General features: G+C 48.4%; 1 protein-coding gene and 1 long non-coding RNA gene across 5 annotated transcripts in view; one reads left to right on the plus strand and one right to left on the minus strand.

Annotated features, from left to right (window-relative positions):
- Positions 1-18,152, plus strand: part of IGSF3 (immunoglobulin superfamily member 3) — a 130,098-nt gene that overhangs the window by 16,774 nt on the left and 95,172 nt on the right. The gene's annotated exons all lie outside the window — the stretch shown is intronic.
- Positions 825-8,334, minus strand: LOC133243310 (uncharacterized). Its single transcript, XR_009735036.1, has 3 exons — positions 7,939-8,334; positions 6,607-6,716; positions 825-1,228 (listed from the first exon to the last, which is right to left on the minus strand). It is a non-coding gene; the product is annotated as an uncharacterized LOC133243310 (long non-coding RNA).

An 18,152-nucleotide genomic window follows, 5' to 3' on the forward strand; every position in this document is an offset into this window, starting at 1 on the left:
CTAAGTTGTGTATTTTATATACATATGGGCTTCCCTGGTGGCTCAGAGGGTAAAGAATTTGCCTGCAATGTGGGAGACCTGGCTTCAGTCCCTGGATCAGGAAGATCCCCTAGAAAGGAAATGGCAGCCCACTCCAGTATTCTTGTTTGGAGAATTCCATGGACAGAGGAGCCTCGTGGGCTACAGCCCATGGTGTCGCAGAGAGTCAGACACGTCTGAGCGACTAAGCTCACACATTTTATATATAGCAGTCGACGGAGTGACTAAGCATGCACATTGTATATATAATAGTATGTGTATGTGTCAATCTCAATCTTCCACTTTATTGCTTCCCTGCTCTTCACCCCAGGGTAACCACAGTTTGTTTTCTACATCTGTGAGTCTAGTTCTGTCTTGTAAAGAAGTTCATTTGTACCCATTTTTTTTAGATTCCACATATCAGTGATATCATTTGATATTTGTCTTTCTTTGTCTGACTTATTTCACTCATTGTGATAGTGTCCGAGATGACTTTTTAATTAATGATTTAGTGCACCAGACTGTAAGTTCCATCAGGACAGGAATTATGGCTTGGTAGTTGGTCCTGGGGTCCCAAGCCCTTCCTTACCCTGTTGCCTGGCATAGTGTAAATATTAGGTTGAACTGTGTAACATTGCCATGTTTAGAGGTCAAAAACAGTCAAATATCAGCAATTAGGTCATACAGTTCAACCTAATTGCCATCTTTGTGTATTGAATGTTGACTACATGTCATAATTGATGAGTTCTTAGATGCCTGTATTTAACACAGTTCTCTTTCTTTCCTTTTTTTTTTTTAATGTTTATTTATTTACTTGGCTGTGCCAGATCATAGTCACAGCATGTGACCTCTTAGTGTTGCACCATGAGGGATCTAGTTCCCTGGCTAGGGATCAAACCCAGGCCCCCTGCACTGGGAGCGCGGAGTCTCAGCCCCTGGACCACCAGGAAAGTCCCCAACACAGTTTTCTGTAGCCAATGAAATCCCAGCTACCGTATTTGAAAAGGAACTCTAAAACTTGCAATAGCTAAAAACTCGTGGACTCGTGATGCAGAGGTAGGGCATCCGTGAGACTTCAGAGCCTTGGATTCAGTAGATTTTCTCTGCAGTTCTTGGTGCATTTTCCAGCCAAAGATGGAGCCACGTGCCTTGGGGTCTAGAGTGCTGTCCATAGCCTGAAGAATCTGGAAGCGTGTGCTGGAAAGCTGGGCTAGAAGGCAAAGACAGGAATAAGGTGGCCTGAAGAAGGCAGAGAGACCCATGAGCCCTGTTGAAGGAGCCACGTCTGATCCTGAGTGAAGGGAGCTCTTGTTTTCACAGCCCAGACTTCCTGCGCTCAGGTGTTCGTGGTCCACGGATTTGTGGTGCCCACAATGTGCTCAGTGACTGGCTAGGCACTACAGACCTCATCGGGAGCCTCCTTTGTGCCTGAGCTGCCGCGGGCTGGATGTAGACCCTGGCCCAGTGGAGGCAAGGGTTGAAATGAGGAAAAAGCCCAGCTGGGCCCTGCTGGGAGAGGCCCAGCACTCTGGCCTGGGGCCTGCTCCCTGGCTGTGGAACTGGGAGTCAGGCCCAGCCTAGGGTTTGGACTAGGGCTTCCCAGCCTCCTCTGCTAAGTCCTTTTTTTTTGCATCTGTTTGGATTTCATGGCTCTCTTTCCAGTTTCTATGCACAAATGTCCAATTGTGCCACACTATTGTAACGCTCACTGTTTTCTCACACCCACAGGATAATTCCTCGTTCGGCTCAGTTCCACCACTATTTGTTGAGCAGCCATATGTGCCAGCACAGGATGGGGGTGGTGGGGGAGGGAAGGCACACAGATGCGTGACGCTGGGTCCTGCCTGCAGCAGACACGTAGGTTATCTACACGGCAGCCATTTTTTCCCCTCTTTCTCTTCTTGTTGGCAGAACCCTGAGGTAGTTTGAATGTCATGCCTCCATTCTCCACCCCCACCCCCCAACTCAAGGAGAAGTGGCTCTGCTTCCAGCTCTAGGGTAAAAGGTGATGGATTCAAGCCATGCCCATGGTCTAGATATGGGCATGTGACATCGTTTTAGCCAGTGAGATACGAGAAGTCCTCTGGGGAGGGAAGGGAGTGGATTCTTGGAAAGATGTCTTCTCTCTTAAAAGGAAACACAGAAGGGGCAACTTCTTCCATTAGATTCTTGGAAATGAGCAGCCGTTTTGTCACCATGAGGTAAGCAAATCTGTTGAGGCTGTCAGAGGGGTAAAGATGGGAAGAAACAGGGTCCTTAATGACAGAGCCACTGAAGGCTGAGTAGGCCGATCTTTGCACTTTCTGTTGTCATTGGTTCAGCCAGAGGAGTTATAAGCAGATAGAGTAGGGGCTCACCAGAGAGAGAGAACCAGGCATGGCTTTCTTGACATAAGAGAAGTCATTTTTGGCCTGAGTTATTTTGGGATCTAAGCCTGGCCACAATACTTGTCCTGGAACAGATCTCAGTAGTTAATGATCATAAGAGAACAAGAGAATGCAAGAGCTGTTATCAGGCAAGAGAAGTAAGGCTAGCAAAGATAGTATATCAGTTCAAAAGACTCCCAGTTCTCTTTCAGTAGTAAATATTAGCCTGAAATGTTTAACCTCCAGATCAACTGGAATGTAAGGGATGATGTTCAATCACCAAGTCATGTCTGACTCTTTGCGACCCCATGGACAGCTTGCCAGACTTCCTTATCCTTCACAATCTCCCAGATTTTGCTTAAACTCATGTCCATTGAGTCAGTGACGTCACCCGACCATCTCATCCTCTGTCACTCCATTCTCCTCCTGCCCTCAGTCTTTCCTAACATCAGGGTCTTTTCCAATGAGTCAGCGCTTCACATTAGGTAGGCAAAGTTTTGGAGCTTCAGCTTCAGCATTAGTCCTATCAATGAATATTCAGGGTTGATTTCCTTTAGGATTGACTATTTTGATCTCCTTGCAGTCCAAGGGACTCTTAAGTCTTCCCTAGCACCACAATTTGAAAGCATCAATTCTTTGGCACTCAGCCTTCTTTACCATCCAGATTTCATAGAAAAGCTATGACAAAGACAGACAGTGTATTACAAAGCAGAGACATCATTTTCCCAACAAAGGTCCATAAGGTCAAAGTTATGGTTTTTCCAGTGGTCACGTATAGATGTGAGAGTTGAACCAAAAAGGAATGATGGTGTTAACCTTCTCTAATCCTTGTGATTTCAGTCCACTAAAACTTGGACTGTCAAGCCTCCATGAATATGTATGTACTCTTAGCTTAAAACTAGCCTAACTTTGCTGTTCAAGGTGACACTGCCTTGGGAAAGACCTCTGGTGTTCTCCTTACTTGCTGCAATAATAAATTCTTTCTTCTCCTAATCTTTGGCGTGGTTGTGTTTCTCTTGGCTCAGCATCCACCAAGAGTAAACCCAGTTTTTCGGGTAACAGAATTGATGTTTCCCACTGCTTACAGTTGAAGGCAACCTGTATTAGATACTCCCTCAAGGGAGCAGGAAATAGGATTTATTCTTATAAAACAATAAAAGGTTCTTTCTCTCTTATAAAACAAGGTAGGTTCTCATCACAAGGCACAGTGTTCAGAGCCAGTGCTTACCCCTGTGGTAAAGCAGAGGAGAAAGAGGGTAAGTATGTTAGTAGGAAGGACTCCAGTGGGGAGATTGTATTTGAATGGACTCTAAGAGAGAATTAGGATTTGTGTAGAAAGAGTGAGGAGCGGATGGCATGAACAGACCTTTGGAGACAGGAGTGGACGAGGCTCTGGCAGAGAACAGGGAGATTATGTCCTAATTCCACAGGCAGATTCTAGAGCACTGCAAATTGCAGGCTTAGAAGGTGACCCTTGATTTATGTGGTGTGGGGATCGTGGGCTTTTGAGCAGAGAAGAAACTAAGAAAGCAGCCGCTGGAAGGAAGGATTTGGCAGATCGATCAGAGGGAAGAAAATAAAAGCTGAATGACTGGTTTAAGCTCCTGGAATGATGCAGTTGTTTGTGATGAGATGTGAGTTGAAAGCAGGAGGGCATGGCAGAAGATTTCAAAGGAAAATTGTAAAGGAAAGTAACTGTTAAAAGAAGGGAGGGTTGAATGAAGGGGTGATTGGATCTTGCATCTAGAAGATGACTGTAAGAGTTTGAGTGTGATGACTTGACATAAAATGGAAATTTGGAAGAGAGGACTGAATTTAGGAAGCTTCTGTGTGGGGTTTGAGGTAATGATGGAAGCTCTAAGTAATGAGGCTTTGAATTCATACGAAAACAGGGGCTTGACCTTGGGAATGAGAAGTCAGGACTTCAGATGAGGTGGTGGAGGCAACAGCTCACCAGGTATGCGCACCTTCAAATTTTGGCAGATTTGTTGAGGCCGTGTGACTAATGTGAGCCAATAAAACGGGTGAGGAGGTGACAGGTGTCATCTTCTGGCCGAGGCAGCTAAAAGCCTAAATTTCTTCACTTCCTCCTCCTGTGCCACAGCACTCTTGGGGCCAGGGGCCAGGGGCTGGGGATGTGGTCACAAGGGGAAGAGGGCCATCCTTCCAGACTTGCATTGCTTCATCTTTAGTCTGGGACTCTTTGTGGAATCCTTCTAGAGCTGTGACAGGGTGGCACTCTTAACTGCTATTTGTGTGATCTGGGTGATAAGTGATCTTCAGGTCCACCAACTTCTGACTTGATTTGCTCAGAGATCTGTGTTGGAGGGGCTAGAGCATGCTGACTGACTTTCCTTCTCTCTGTGGGACTCTCGGTATTTCTGGAGGGTGAGTTTACTTCCCCCCTACCCCCTGCCCCAAGGCCCTTTAGCTTTGCAGGGAGGGGATCCCTGTCCCTGAGCCATGCCAGGGAGATGACTGCTCTGTCCGCGGTCACCAGGATGTCAGTGGCTTTCAGAGGGGAATGTTTTGGTGACTGGTATCTAACTGGTGACTAGCTTGAGCATCTCACTCACCTGGCTAAAGGTGAGAGCTTTGGGAAAAAGTTCCAGACTTCTAGACTAGACTAAGAATGAGGTCTGAAGTCCTTTTCACCTTTCCTAGTCTGAAAAGATTCCAAATGTGCTTTGCTTAAAGGCTCAGGAGTGCCGAGCTGGCCCTGAGAGCACAGGCGCACTTTGTTCGGGGCTGTGTGCGCTGGCCTGGCTGACTCAAGTTGTTTTCCTAAGGGCAGGGGCCCCGGTGCAGAGCTGGGAGGCATTTGGCATCTGGTTTTCGTCAGGCAGCGAGTAAAAGTGCAGATGCTGAATCTGATCTTGCTTTAAACAAAGCACAGCTAGACACAAAGGAAGGGCCTTTGTGCAAGGCCTCTTCTGCCTCGGTGTGATCTCTGCTGTGTCCTGTTTCTCCTTTTACTGGAGACTTTGACTCTACAGACACTTAGAAGAAAACCTTCAGACCTGGGGACAGCTGGCCTGGGCCACTGGGGTGTTTCTCTCTGACTTGAAAATTTAAAGACAGCGAGGGACTCTTTCTCTGTTTCATGGAGAGTTGGTGTTTTTATTTTTCCTCCACTTTCAGCAGACTAGGGCTGTCATATATATTTGTGAATGCTGCCTTGTTCGTGGGCTCGGTTTATTCACAGCTCTCCCTGCTCCCTCTGACAGGCCCACAAGGGCCACGTCTAGTCGCAGGAGGAGCTGTCTGTCAGCCTGGCCTTGCCTTCATCCATCAGTCCATCCAGTCATCCATCCCTCCGTCCACCCGATCACCGTTCGATAAGCACTGGTTATTGAGCCAGCAGTGTGATTTGGAGCAAATTACTTAACTCTTCTAAATGCCCTTTTCCTTATCTGAAAATAATGGGAGCCACTCGTTCGGGTTGTTGGGTGAATTTAGTGGAACCTTCGGGAGAGAGTCTTTGTGTAGGAAATGCTCTATAAGTTGTAGTGATTGTTCATCGTTGTTTAGGACCAGGGTGCCACCCTCATCAGCTGACGGCCGCAGGTTGCCTTAGTTAGACATACATGTCATTTGGAGATTGGATTTAGGCCACAGTACACAGTGGCGAGCCATAAAGGAACAGCGACCTTTGGACCACTTTGTCACCTCCCTCGCGCTATCTTGCTTTTCTTGTTTCAGCCTTGGCGAGGCTATTGTAGCTGAAATCTCCTGGCCTTTGACCAGATGACCCCTGGGCGTTCCCCAGCTTTGAGGTTCTCCCATGCTGAGATGGCTCCAAGGGGTCCTCCCTGCATCAGGAGCTACTGCCTGGCCCTCTCCCGCCCCGCACCTTCACCTCTTTGCCACCTGCCACACCACTGCTTCTGGCATCGCCACAGCGTGCACCACTGTTCCCCCTTCCCTTCTCCATCTTCTCAGCACCTGTTCCTGTTGACACTGCTGTCTCTTGCCTGTTCTTCAGGGTCTCCGTTTGCCTGCTCTCCTGGTACATTACTCGGGATTCCCAGGTGGCACTGTGGTATACAATCTGCTTTCCCGTGCAGGAGACATGGGGTTCAATCCCTGTGTTGGGAAAATCCCCTGGAGTAGGAAATGGCAACCCACTCCAGTGTTCTTGCCTGCGGAATCCAATGCACAGAGGAACCTGGCTGGGGTGGAAACGAGTCAGACATGACTAAGCAGCTGAGCACAGGCATACCTGGTCCTTTGGGGAGCAGCGTTGACGTCCTCTGTGTACCATGCTGGGCTGCACTCTAGAGCAGCGGTCCCCAGCCTCCAGGATCTAATGCCTGATGATCAGAGGTGGAGCTGATGTGATAACAACAGAAATAAAGTGCACAATAAATGTAATGCACTTGGATCATCCCGAAACCGTTCCCTACCACCCCCATGGAAAAATTGTCTCCCACGAAACTGGTCCCTGGTGCCAGAAGGGTTAGGGACTGCTGCTCTAGAGAACCTGCAGTGGCCCTGTGAGTGCCAGGCAGAGAGGATGCAATCAGATTGTCCTGGTGGAAGGGAGTTGTTTATCACTGGGCGGCGGGGACGGTCTGGGGAGATAGTGGCCTTGCCTAAGACACCTGAAACAAGGGCATGTAATGGGCAAGAAGCCTTGCCAGGCTCTCCTGAGGGAGCTGTGCTTCTGTGCCCAGTTTCCTTTGGTGCCCAGCTTAGCTGTCTACCCTCTCTGCATTTCACCTTTGGCAGCTCCCTTGATTCTGCCTCTGGCAAGCCTAGTTTCCTGTGGATGCTTTTCTACGGCCACTTTCTGCCTCATTCTAGCTCTCTTCAGAGAATTGAGGAAGCTCCCTCCTTCATTACTTAGGAGCCAAAACTAGCCCTGTCTTGGCTGGAAAGTGTGTTGTGCTTAGAGGGACTTTCTAAGTAAAATTAGACCTTGTAGAGAACCACACCTTGAATTTCCAAGCTTTTAAAGTTCCTGGAAAGTCCTTTGGATCCATTGTTTCTTTTTGACCCTTCCCCTGCCCCAAACTCTACCCCGCCTTTCGTCTAAAGATCCTGAGGGTGGCATTTAACCAGAAGCCAGGCAGAGGAATGCTCTGTCCTGGCGCCTGTGGGAAGTGACGGGGAGTGGCCAGAGCTTGTGCCCAAGGGTTGAATGGATGGAAATGAACCGCAATGTGTCATAACAGAGACTTTGTCCTGCCCCAGCTCGGCTCTGTGTTTAAGCTGACGGCCGTATAGGGAGGTGATGCAGTTGTGGGAAAGCACTTCTGTGGCCCCTCATTAAAGCAGAGGAAATGAGAGGTCTGCAGGCCACAGCCAGGCTGGCCTTTAGCAAAATGGTCAAGTGCTGGGCTCCGCCACCAGCCTCTGTGCTGTCTTGGGCCTCAGCCCTGTCCCCAGCAGCCACATCCACGACCCCCCCGCCCCCCACCCTCCTCCACCCCACCAGACTGTGGTCTTTGTCCCTCACCCTCTGCAGTGTTTCAGTTCATCACAGGGGCTCCAGGTCATCCCTGCCTGGGGGTAGTTGAAGGCCTATGGATCAGTAGAGTCGCTCACTTACACTAATGGGGGAGCAGAAGCTGAACTTATGGAGCCCCGCTTCACGCCAGCTCTGTGTGTTCACTCCCATCCTCCAACTTTACCCTCCAACGTCACCCTCGTAGTTTTGAGCCAGGGGACCGTGATGCAGCCCTTGTACAGATGGCACAGTTGAGGCACAGCAAGGCTTTGTGATTTCTCCAAGTCACAACCAGCCCAGGCCACTTCTTTGAACTCTAGTTAAGCAAAAGGAACCTAGCATTGTTTTAATTCACGTGATGGTGGTATAATTTACATAAAACAGAATTCACCAGCTTTAAGTGTGTACCTCACTGAGTGTTGACAAATGTAAGCAGTCATGGAAACCACCATCACACTCACATATAGAGTGTTCCCATCACCCCCTAAAACTCCTTCCCTACACCTCCAGGTCCGCCAACCACTGATCTGATTTCTGTAACTACAGCTCTGCCCTGTCCAGAATGTGGTCCACATGGAATCCTGTAGTATGAAGCCTTTTAAAAAATGTTTAATAGTGTTTTTTAGTATGAAGCTTTGTGAATCTGGCTTCTCTCATCAAAATGCTTCTGAGATATTCACGTGATTGCGTGTGTCTGGTTCATTCCTTTTTATTGCTGAGTAGTATTCCATTGTGTGGCTGTATCGCCATCTGTGTCTCCACTCCCCAGCTGAAGGACATTTGATCTGTTTGCAGTTTGGGGCTATTATGAATAAAGCTGCTTTTCTGTGTGTTATGTCTTTGTGTGGATGTAGGTTTTCAGTTCTCTCTAGTAAACACCAGGAGCGGGATTGCTGGGCCATATGGTGAGTGTGTGTTTAACTTTTTAAGAAGCTGCCAGATTGTCTCCCAAAGTGATGTGCATCTCACACTCCCATGAGCAGAGTGTGAAGGGGACCTAGTACATTTGATTTTGTACATTGGTACATCTCGGGCCTTTCTGGTTATCCCGTAGCGTCACTTGCTGCTGAGGTGTTAGTGCCTGATAGTCACATTAATGAGTCCTGAGCCTGCCCTTGTAAGAGGGGATGTCTGGAGAGGTTTCCAGGTGATGCTGGAGAGGTTTTCCCAAGGTACCCTCCAGCCAGTCAGGGCGGCCTTCTCTGACAGCCCCATTCCTCATGGGCATCCTCTGCTCACGTTCCCCTTAGACCTCACCTGGCTAACAACTAAGAGTTACCTGCTATAACTGGGACCCCCTGGCAGTGTGGACACTGGAGCATTCCACACCTGTGGTGCTCACTTCCCTGGCCATCGTGGCCCCAGGAGGATGGCTCCAGGCCAGTGCTGGAGCAGGAGCCACTGGGAGCTGTGGGCAGGCTCAGCTTTGGTGGGCGGTCTGCTGGGGCCTGGGTGGCTGTGTGGGGGCTGCAACTTCATAGGCGTCTCAGGACTGGAGCTCACTCAGGATGCTCCTGAACAGGTGTCCAGTGACTGCAGGGTCCTGGATTGTTTTCTTGTTATGTGCTGAGGTTCTGACCAAGCCAGTAAACGGTAGAGGCGGTGCAGTTTGTGCTGATGTGACCTCCAGGGAGAGGAGAAGTTTGAGGACCTGTGGTTGGGTGTTACTTTTTTCTTTTATTTGTGGCAACATTTCCTGTATGGTGTTCTTGGTAGGGGTCCGTGGAAGGAAGCACGGGTCATCCTTTCTAAAGCAGTGATATCCGGAGTGAGAACGTGTGGCTGTTTGTCCTGTAGCACACGCACTTGTGAATAGGGGTCACAAGTCTGGGGAGATCAGAGCCCACTGGTGAACCTGCCTGCAGGGCCAGAAAGAGCCCTGCTCTCAGAGTGGGAAGCCCTGGCTGTTGCCATTTCCCTGACTCCTGCTGACTTGATGACCTTGGGTGAATCCTTGACCCCTTAGCCCTCAGCTTCCTCACAGTGGAGTGGGAATAGCATTCCTGTTGCCTGGGGATTTCAATGCCCATGGGGAAGCCTCCTGAGTGCGTGAAGGCCTGGCCTCAGCCCCCTTCCCTTCCCCTTTCTTAGATCTGATTGTTTCCTGGCACCTTCAGGAGGACCAGGTATGGATGGGTGTCCTGGGGCAGGCTACCACCAGGCACTGTCTGTTGAGAATGGTCAGGGTCTGAGCACCAGGCCTGGGAATTGCCTTCTTGCTCCCTTAGACTGGCAGGAATAGGTTCACAAAAGAGAAGAGAGCTATTGACAATCAGCCTGGAGTCGAGGACACAAAGAACTACAGGGGAGTGAGTCAAGGCCTCTGGATGTCCTGCCACGAGTGTCCATCCAGATGAGACCTCAGTGACCCTGGGTGTGAACAGAACCAATGCCAGGATTCCAGCACCAGGAGGATGCTTTTAAAGGGGGAGACGCAGAACTTCCCTGGTGGTCCAGTTGTTAAGACTCCTTGCCTCCATTTCAGGGGGCACCGTTTTGATCCCTGATAAGTAGCATTAGTCGCTCAGTCGTATCCAACTCTGTAGCCTGCCAAGATCCTCTGTCCATGGGATTCTGCAGGCAAGAGTACTGGAGTGGGTTGCCATTCCTTTCTCCAGAGGATCTTCCCAACCCAGGGATTGAACTCAGGTCTCGAACTCAGGTCTCCTAGGTTGCAGGCAGATTCTTTACCGTCTGAGCTACAGGGAAGTCATGGTTGTGGAACTAGATCCCCATGCCACGTGGCCAAAAAAAAAAAAAAAAGAAACGTGAGAGAGGCGCTGTGGGAGGGATGAGAGTGCTGATCTGGGAATCTGGCTTCACTAAGCCCTGTTGTTGGGAACTGGTCAAGGGAGCTTGGACAGGTTGACCTCAGCTTCCTCTTCTGTAAAGGAGGGGATGGGACTGGATGGTGGGCTCTGGAGCACGTTGCCTCTGCAGAGGAGCTGGCGCCACAACCTCGGCCCCTCTCACTGTTCACACTGTGCTTTCTGGACCCCCAGCCTTGGCTACTGGCTGGCAGATCCCTGTGGTTAGTGAATAATTGCTTCAGGGCAGAAGTGGGGGAGTGAGGACTGCGAGTGGAGACATGTGGGGGACAGAAGTTCCACCAAGGTGAGGTGATTTCAGGCGGCAACTTGCAGAGGAACTTGGAAACAACTTGGCTAAGCGGGTTTTGCCCTGGGCTTGCTGGCAGGTGGCCTTGGGGGCCCCCTGCTGACACCTGCCATTTGAGCTCCCGAGGCCTGGTTGGTGCTGTGATTCATGACACTGCAGTGGGGGCTCTGCCCCGTGCCTGCCACAGCCACTTCCTGCCATTCAAGATGCTTCAGATACCCTGAGTCCTGGTTCTGAACCACTGGCTGTACCTCTGGTTGAGGCTTTTCCTTTTCCATATTTCCTTAACCCATTTGAGCTAATCTGCCTCTTTCTGTGTGACAAGAATTTTTAGTTCTCTGGTCAAATTTTGCTTTGTCTAGAATCCCACTCTGTGTTTCTTTGGGGTTTGTTTTTTACATCCTAGGCATCCTGACCAGTTCTCTTACCTGGACCCTTTGCCCTTTAAGCATGGGGACTCAGGTCTACCTGCTTGGAAGCATCCAGAGCTCTTATATGATTCATCATGAGTGCAGTTTCACTCAAATACATGCAGTATGACCTCTTATCCTTACTGAAGTCATTCTAGACTTAAAAGCCAATTTTTTTTCATTAAAAAAAAATTTTTTTTTAATGATGTAACAGGTCACATCATTTAACCTGTTTTCACATATTAAACAACAAATTTGGGAGTATGAAAACAAATATTCTATAGTTCAGAGTAAAATTTCATGGAACAAAAACTCGAGTGATTTTGGAATGGTCCTCATTGTATCAATCGTACATGTAAAATCTGATAACATTTTATAGGTATTTCTGACTCCAAAGTCCAGACCCTCAATTGTCCTGCCACTTAACCTCTGAGTATCAGAAGGAGGAAATGACATTTCCATGTACCTGAAATAAAGGTTGTTTCCTTCAAAATAAAATATGATAACATTTTATTAGGTAATAACATTTTATTATTTGTGAAGGGTCATCAAAAACACTAATCTCGTAAATAATGTTCCTGGCTTGAATCACGACACAATTCAAAGCCCCTCTCCAGCTTCCCTTTGTCCTGCGCTCCCTGCAGCTCCAGGCTCTGCCTTTTCTGAAGGCTGCCTTCCTTCTACTATCACAGAGGCGCCTCTTCTTCACATTTTCTTTGCTTTGGATGCTGTAACTGCTTTTCTGTATTTTAATTTTTTATTGTGGAAAATTTCAAATACAGACTGAAGTGGAAGAAATAGGATAATGAACCCCTACACACCCATCACCCAGTTCTAACAATTACCAGCTTATGGCCAATCTTGTTTTATTTGTACCCTCTCTCACTTCCCTATCCTTCCTGTATTATTTTCCAGAAAATCCAAGGATCACACATTCTATTCCCATATGTTGTGGAAAATTCTTGCCCACTAAGCTGCATTTATTAGTTACGTTATTGTTCTTGTTCAGTCTCTGTCATGTCCAACTCTTTGTGACCCCATGAACTGCAGCACGCCAGGCTTCCCTGTCCTTCACTATCTCCCGGAGTTAGCTCAAACTTATATCCGTTGAGTCGGTGATGGCATCCAACCATCTCATCCCCTGTTGCTCCCTTTTCCTTCTGCCCTCAATCTTTCCCAGCATCAGAGTCTTTTCCAGTGAGTCGGCTCTTTGCATCAGATAGCCAAAGTATTGGAGCTTCAGCTTCAGCATCAATCCTGTTATTTTCTCATTTAAAATTAATTTGCAGAATCACAAGGAGATAACATTTCATCCCTGTCAGATTAGTGATAGTGTAATAGATGAACAATACCAGGAGTTGAGGAAGATACAGAAAGAATACTTAAACACTGACCTTGAGAATATGAAATTGGTGCCCCAGTATTGCAGAGCCATTTGGGCCAAGTCTCCTGTGACTGATGATACCTCTAGACAAACATTTACAAGAACATTTACTGCTGTGAAATGTTGGAAAGCTCTGAAAAGTTCATCAGCAGAAAAATGAATTTAAAATTTATGATACATACGATGAATATTCTTACAGTGATCTGTGATCTGCCGCAATCAGAATGAATTCACTAGAGTGACATATGTCAACAAGGATTACTCTCAAAAATGTTTTGCCGAGTAAGAAAGATGCAAAAGAGTGCTTACAGTGTGATGCCATTTTAAAAAGTTTTGAATCGTGCCAAAACTATGTTTTTGGATACATGCATATATAGTAAGAGCATAAAAATGCATGAGAGTGATAAATACCAAGTTCAGGATGTTATTTCTGGAGTTGGTGGGGGTAACAGAGTTGGGAAGGGAGTGAAATAAGGGACTCGATCAGTGTCTCTAATGCCTTCTTTCTTGAAAGAAAAATCTAAAGCCAGTGAGGCAGAATGTGAGGATTTGACAGTCTTTGATGTGTACAGGTATTTATTATTCTCTATATTTTCTATATGTTTCAAATATTCCTCATTCAAAAATTGAATTTAATTGTTTTTCATGTGATGAGCCTGAGACGGTCATTATGTCACCTGATGTTGTCAGCATCTAAACTGAAGCTAAACACACTTGTCCAATCCTGAGAAAATGCTTATTTCCTTTGCCATTTAGTGATACTAGATCACAGATTGCCACCTAAATTTAATGGATTTCTACAAGTCCATGGCTCCATGTATTTTCCAACGCTTCTATTGATAGTTAGAAAAAGCCAAGTAATGAAGCCCTAAGGATTTGACTCACCAAGCGTACAGAAGAAGCAGTGGCATTGTATTTTCTTTTCCCTGTTGGAGAAGGTGAGGACAGTGAGAGAGAGAGGCTGAGGAGGGCATCCTGCCTTGCCTGTGTGTGGACTGGCCCCACAAAACCTGCACTTGGTTAGCACCTGTCTCTACACCTGGTTCGGAGAAGGCAATGGCACCCCACTCCAGTACTGTTGCCTGGAAAATCCCATGGACGGAGGAGCCTGGAAGGCTGCAGTCCATGGGGTCGCTGAGGGTTGGACACGACTGAGCGACTTCAGCTTCACTTTTCATTTTCATGCATTGGAGAAGGAAATGGCAACCCACTCCAGTGTTCTTGCCTGGAGAATCCCAGGGACGGGGGAGCCTGGTGGGCTGCCGTCTCTGGGGTCACACAGAGTCGGACACGACTGAAGCGACTTAGCAGCAGTAGCAGCTACACCTGGTTTGCACTGGAGTAGGGCTCACAGGCCTTGGGAGAGGGAGGGTTTAGAGAATGAGAAGAGAAGTGGTTGATCTGACGTGTCACAGGATTAAGGGCCCATCTATAGGAAGACAAGGGGCTTCCTGGGTGGCTCAGTGGTAAAGAATCTGCCTGCCATGCAGGAGCAGGGTTCGATCCTGGGTCAGGAAGATCCCCTGGAGAAGGAAATGGCAACCCACTGTAGTATTCTTGCCTGGGAAATGCCATGGACAGAGGAGCCTGGCAGGCTACAATCCATGGGGTTGCAAAAGAGTCGGATATGAATGAGCACGCACCCACTATAGCTAGACAGACCTATAAAGACCTGGTCCCTCACCTCGTCTTCATCTCTGCTCACTAGCCACCTCCGTCCAGCCCTGCTTCCAGCCAGAACCCTCACAAGCCGTCTTGGTGAACTCACCCTTTGTCCTCTGGCTTTGCACGTGTCCTGGCTTCTCACATGGCATAAGTACCTCCCCATACCTGTTCCTGGGCTGCCTGCCCGACTCCTGCTTCCCAAGACTCAGATCATGGTGACCTCCGTGTGACACCCTCCCTGACTCTCTAGACTGACCCCACCTCCCCCAGTACCGGCACAGTTGGCTCCTTGTCTGGGTGGTGCTTAATTCCATGCTTATCTCCTACACTTATCATGCAGTGGAGTGGTTCCATGGAGTGACTCCATGGCTGCCCCGGGCAGATTACTTAACCTCTCAGTGCCACTCTCATCTGCAAATGAGGATGAGGATGGCAGCTGCCTCCTGTTGTTGTCAAGGCTCAGTGTTGTCCTGTGTGCTAGGCATTTACAGCAGGGCCTGGTAGGGTGGTGCTGTCATCATCTTTCTGCTGTCTTCTTTTCTTCACTTTCTTTTCACTCTTCCTCTTCTCTCTTCCCTCCTTCCTCTTTCTTTTTCCCTTATTGTTTAGCTCTCCAACACTGGAAGATGGAAAACATTGGAAGCAACACCAAATGACTAATAGCAGACAGGTGTGAATAGCAGACTTGGGGGGAAAAGGCAAATTTTGGAAGGACTGGTGGGAGTCAGATTAGATAGATGTGGGAGAGGGGCCAGAATGTGGAAGCCTTGAGGACCAAAAGGAGGAGTTTGGGCTTGAAGGGATGGGCCGAGTGGTGGGCCGTTATGCATATGGCGGAAAACTGCTGCAGCCGACTTAAGTGGCAGTGAGTTACTGGGTGGACTGACTGGGGCAGAGGGGGAGAGTGGCAGTAAGGAGGCAAGTTTTAAAATTTGCTAAAGAGCTTTAAGGTTGAAGAGAAGACAGGTGGATCGGATTGGTAACGGTGGCGGAGGAACTGGAGAGGTTCTGGTGAGGAAGGGACAGGGCTTAGGTGAAGGGGTGGAGGAGGGCAAGGCAAGTGCAGCCTAGCGCTGAGATTTCTCACCAGTTGCTCTGCAGGAAGCCACCAAAAGAGGGAAGATAGAGAACATTTTTTAAACTTTATTTTTACTTTTAATATGTGTGGAAGTGTGAAAGTGTTAGTCGCTCAGTCGTGTCTGACTCTTTGCAACCTCATGGACTGTAACCCGCCAGGCTCCTCTGTCCATGGAATTCTCCAGGCGAGAATACTAGAGTGAGTTGCCATTTCTATTTCCAGGGCATCTTCCTGACCCAGGGATCGAACCTGGGTCTCCTGCATTGCAGCCAGATTCTTTACCGTCTGAGCCACCAGGTGTGGGATGGCTTCGAATTTGGCATCAAATTGGTGTATTTATTGATGATACCTACTGTGGATGCCAGCAAGAGGCACCGTGATCTCATATACTTACAGGCAAGACAAAAGCGGGGAAATAATATTCCAAGCATCATCGTCAGAGTTCTCTGGCTGGGATAGGTGTTGTATGATTCAGTCCTTCTACCTTTCTGCATTGTTCTAGTCTGTTTTGATGAAGGTAGAGGTCATACTCTTCCAAATGATTTAAAGTTATGTACATGACTTTAAAACAAGAAAGGACAGCAAGTATGTGTCTTGATCATGAAGGAGGAGATGGGCTGATGGTCTGGATCCCAGTGGGATGGACAGAGATACTTGAAAGGTTTTGAATCCAGCAGCCCACGTGTGGGAGTGAGAGGCTGTGGGAAGGATGGAGGGCTGATGCTGGCAGGCATCAACCATGTGATATGGCCACCAAACAAAGCTGCCTTGTCTGCAGCTAAAGGAAATGCGGTGTCTAGAACTGGGGTATGGCAGTCTACATGCCCTGTGCTGGCCAGACCACGTGTCAGAAATGGCATGAAGTTCTGGGCCACAGCCTTGGTGGGACAGAGGTGAACTGGAGCCTGTTTGTTAGAAACAGGGAAAGAGACCGAGTCCATGTCATGCACAGCCACAAAAGATCACCAGCTATTCAGCCTGGGATTCGAGAAGCTTGAGTTTCTAGGTGGCAAGCTCCTTGAGAGTCAGGATTAGTCTGTGCGTCTCTTTGTAGCCTCAGTGCCTCTTCAGTGTCTGGTGCCTAGAATGTGCTCAGTTCTTACCCTTGAATGGATGAGTAGTGGACTGGGCTTGTCCAGGATCCAGGATCCTGGAGCCCACTTTCAGTTCAAAGTAAAGAACTTCCCAGTAGAACTTTCCTGCCTGGGCTGCTATCAGTGGTGACGTGTCTCTGCCAGGAGAGGGTCCGCAGACACAAGGAGTCAAGTTTAGGTGGGCAGTTAGACCAGTGGACCCCAAGAATCTATCGTTGTTTACATGAGTCAGGACTTTTTGGTGGAGGAGAGTAAGGGGGAGTGGGGAAAAAATAATCTGTGATCACTGAGGGTGGCCAGGAGCAACTAGATTTGTAAACGGATCTGCTGGCAAATTTATTTACAAGTACATCCCCCCTCAAAGTGCTTTTTATAATTTCTAGATAAAATGCCCTAATTTGAAATTAGCATCAAGTGGAATTTAAGTTAATAGTGTGAATTGCAGTCCCATCTGCTTGGCTTCATGGCCCAGTAGATCTGCAGAGCCATTTGTCACAATTTGTTTTAAAGCCAGGAAGAAAAATACTCCTGGATACCATCCAGAACTTCTTGTGGAGACGCTGTCTTTGGAATGTGGAAGGGGTGGGTGGCGAGGACGCTACCCACTTGGGCAGAAGGAGGGCCATGTGCCTGGAGCCAAGAGACGGGGGTTCCAGTTTCCCTCAGTGGCTTGCTCATGACCTTAGGGGAGCCGTACAGCCTCTTGGGTCTCAGTGCCTGGTGTGGAGGGGCCTGGCAGACCAGAGCTTCTTCATGTCAGGGCTGAGCCGGTTGACTGGTCATTCTTTCGTTCATTCAGCTAATAATTTTGAGCTCCTGTTAAGTGTCAGGCATCATTCTCAAAGGGCTTCCCAGGTAGCTCAGATGGTAAAGAATCTGCCTACAATGCTGGAGACCTGGGTTCGATCCCTGGGTCAGAGAGGTCCCCTGGAGAAGAGAATGGCAACCGACTCCAGTTTTCTTGCCTGGGAAATCCCATGGACAGAGCAGCTTGGCAGGTTATAGTCCGTGGGGACGCAGAGAGTCAAACATGACTGAGCAACTAACACTCACCATTCTCGAACCTGGGGATTCAGCAGTATTAATGCTTTTTCTAGAGTAAGACCTAGGACGCTAAGAACACACCATCCATTTCACTAATGTTACTGGAGAGCAGTGTTTCCTCCAGGCATAAGAACCATATGTGGGGAAAACTGTTCTGAGCTGGGGAAAGTTGTGACCAGCCCTCCCCGCTGATGTGCTTGAAGCCTGAAGGGGAACTAGGGCTGACTGAGAAGTGTGTGAAGATCAAGCTGCGAAGGCTTGGCCAGCTGAACAGATGCTTCTAGAGGCGCCTTTGAGCATGGGAGGAATCGTAAACCTGGGATGGGGCATTCTTCCCAGGACAGGTGGCTGTGGAGTGGGGCTTTCAGCTGCACGAGGGGTCCTGCTTTGTTCAGGGAGAGGCTGAGGGAGGCCTCAGAGTGGGTGCGGAGTGATGTCAGCCCCTGTGAGGAGGGGAGCTGCACAGAGAGCATGTTCCTAGAGAAGAACCGATAGATTTATCCCACAAGCAGTAACCAGGAGAT

This window comes from Bos javanicus, chromosome 3 (genome assembly GCF_032452875.1).
Source record: "Bos javanicus breed banteng chromosome 3, ARS-OSU_banteng_1.0, whole genome shotgun sequence".
In the NCBI taxonomy this organism is placed as follows: domain Eukaryota; kingdom Metazoa; phylum Chordata; class Mammalia; order Artiodactyla; family Bovidae; genus Bos; species Bos javanicus.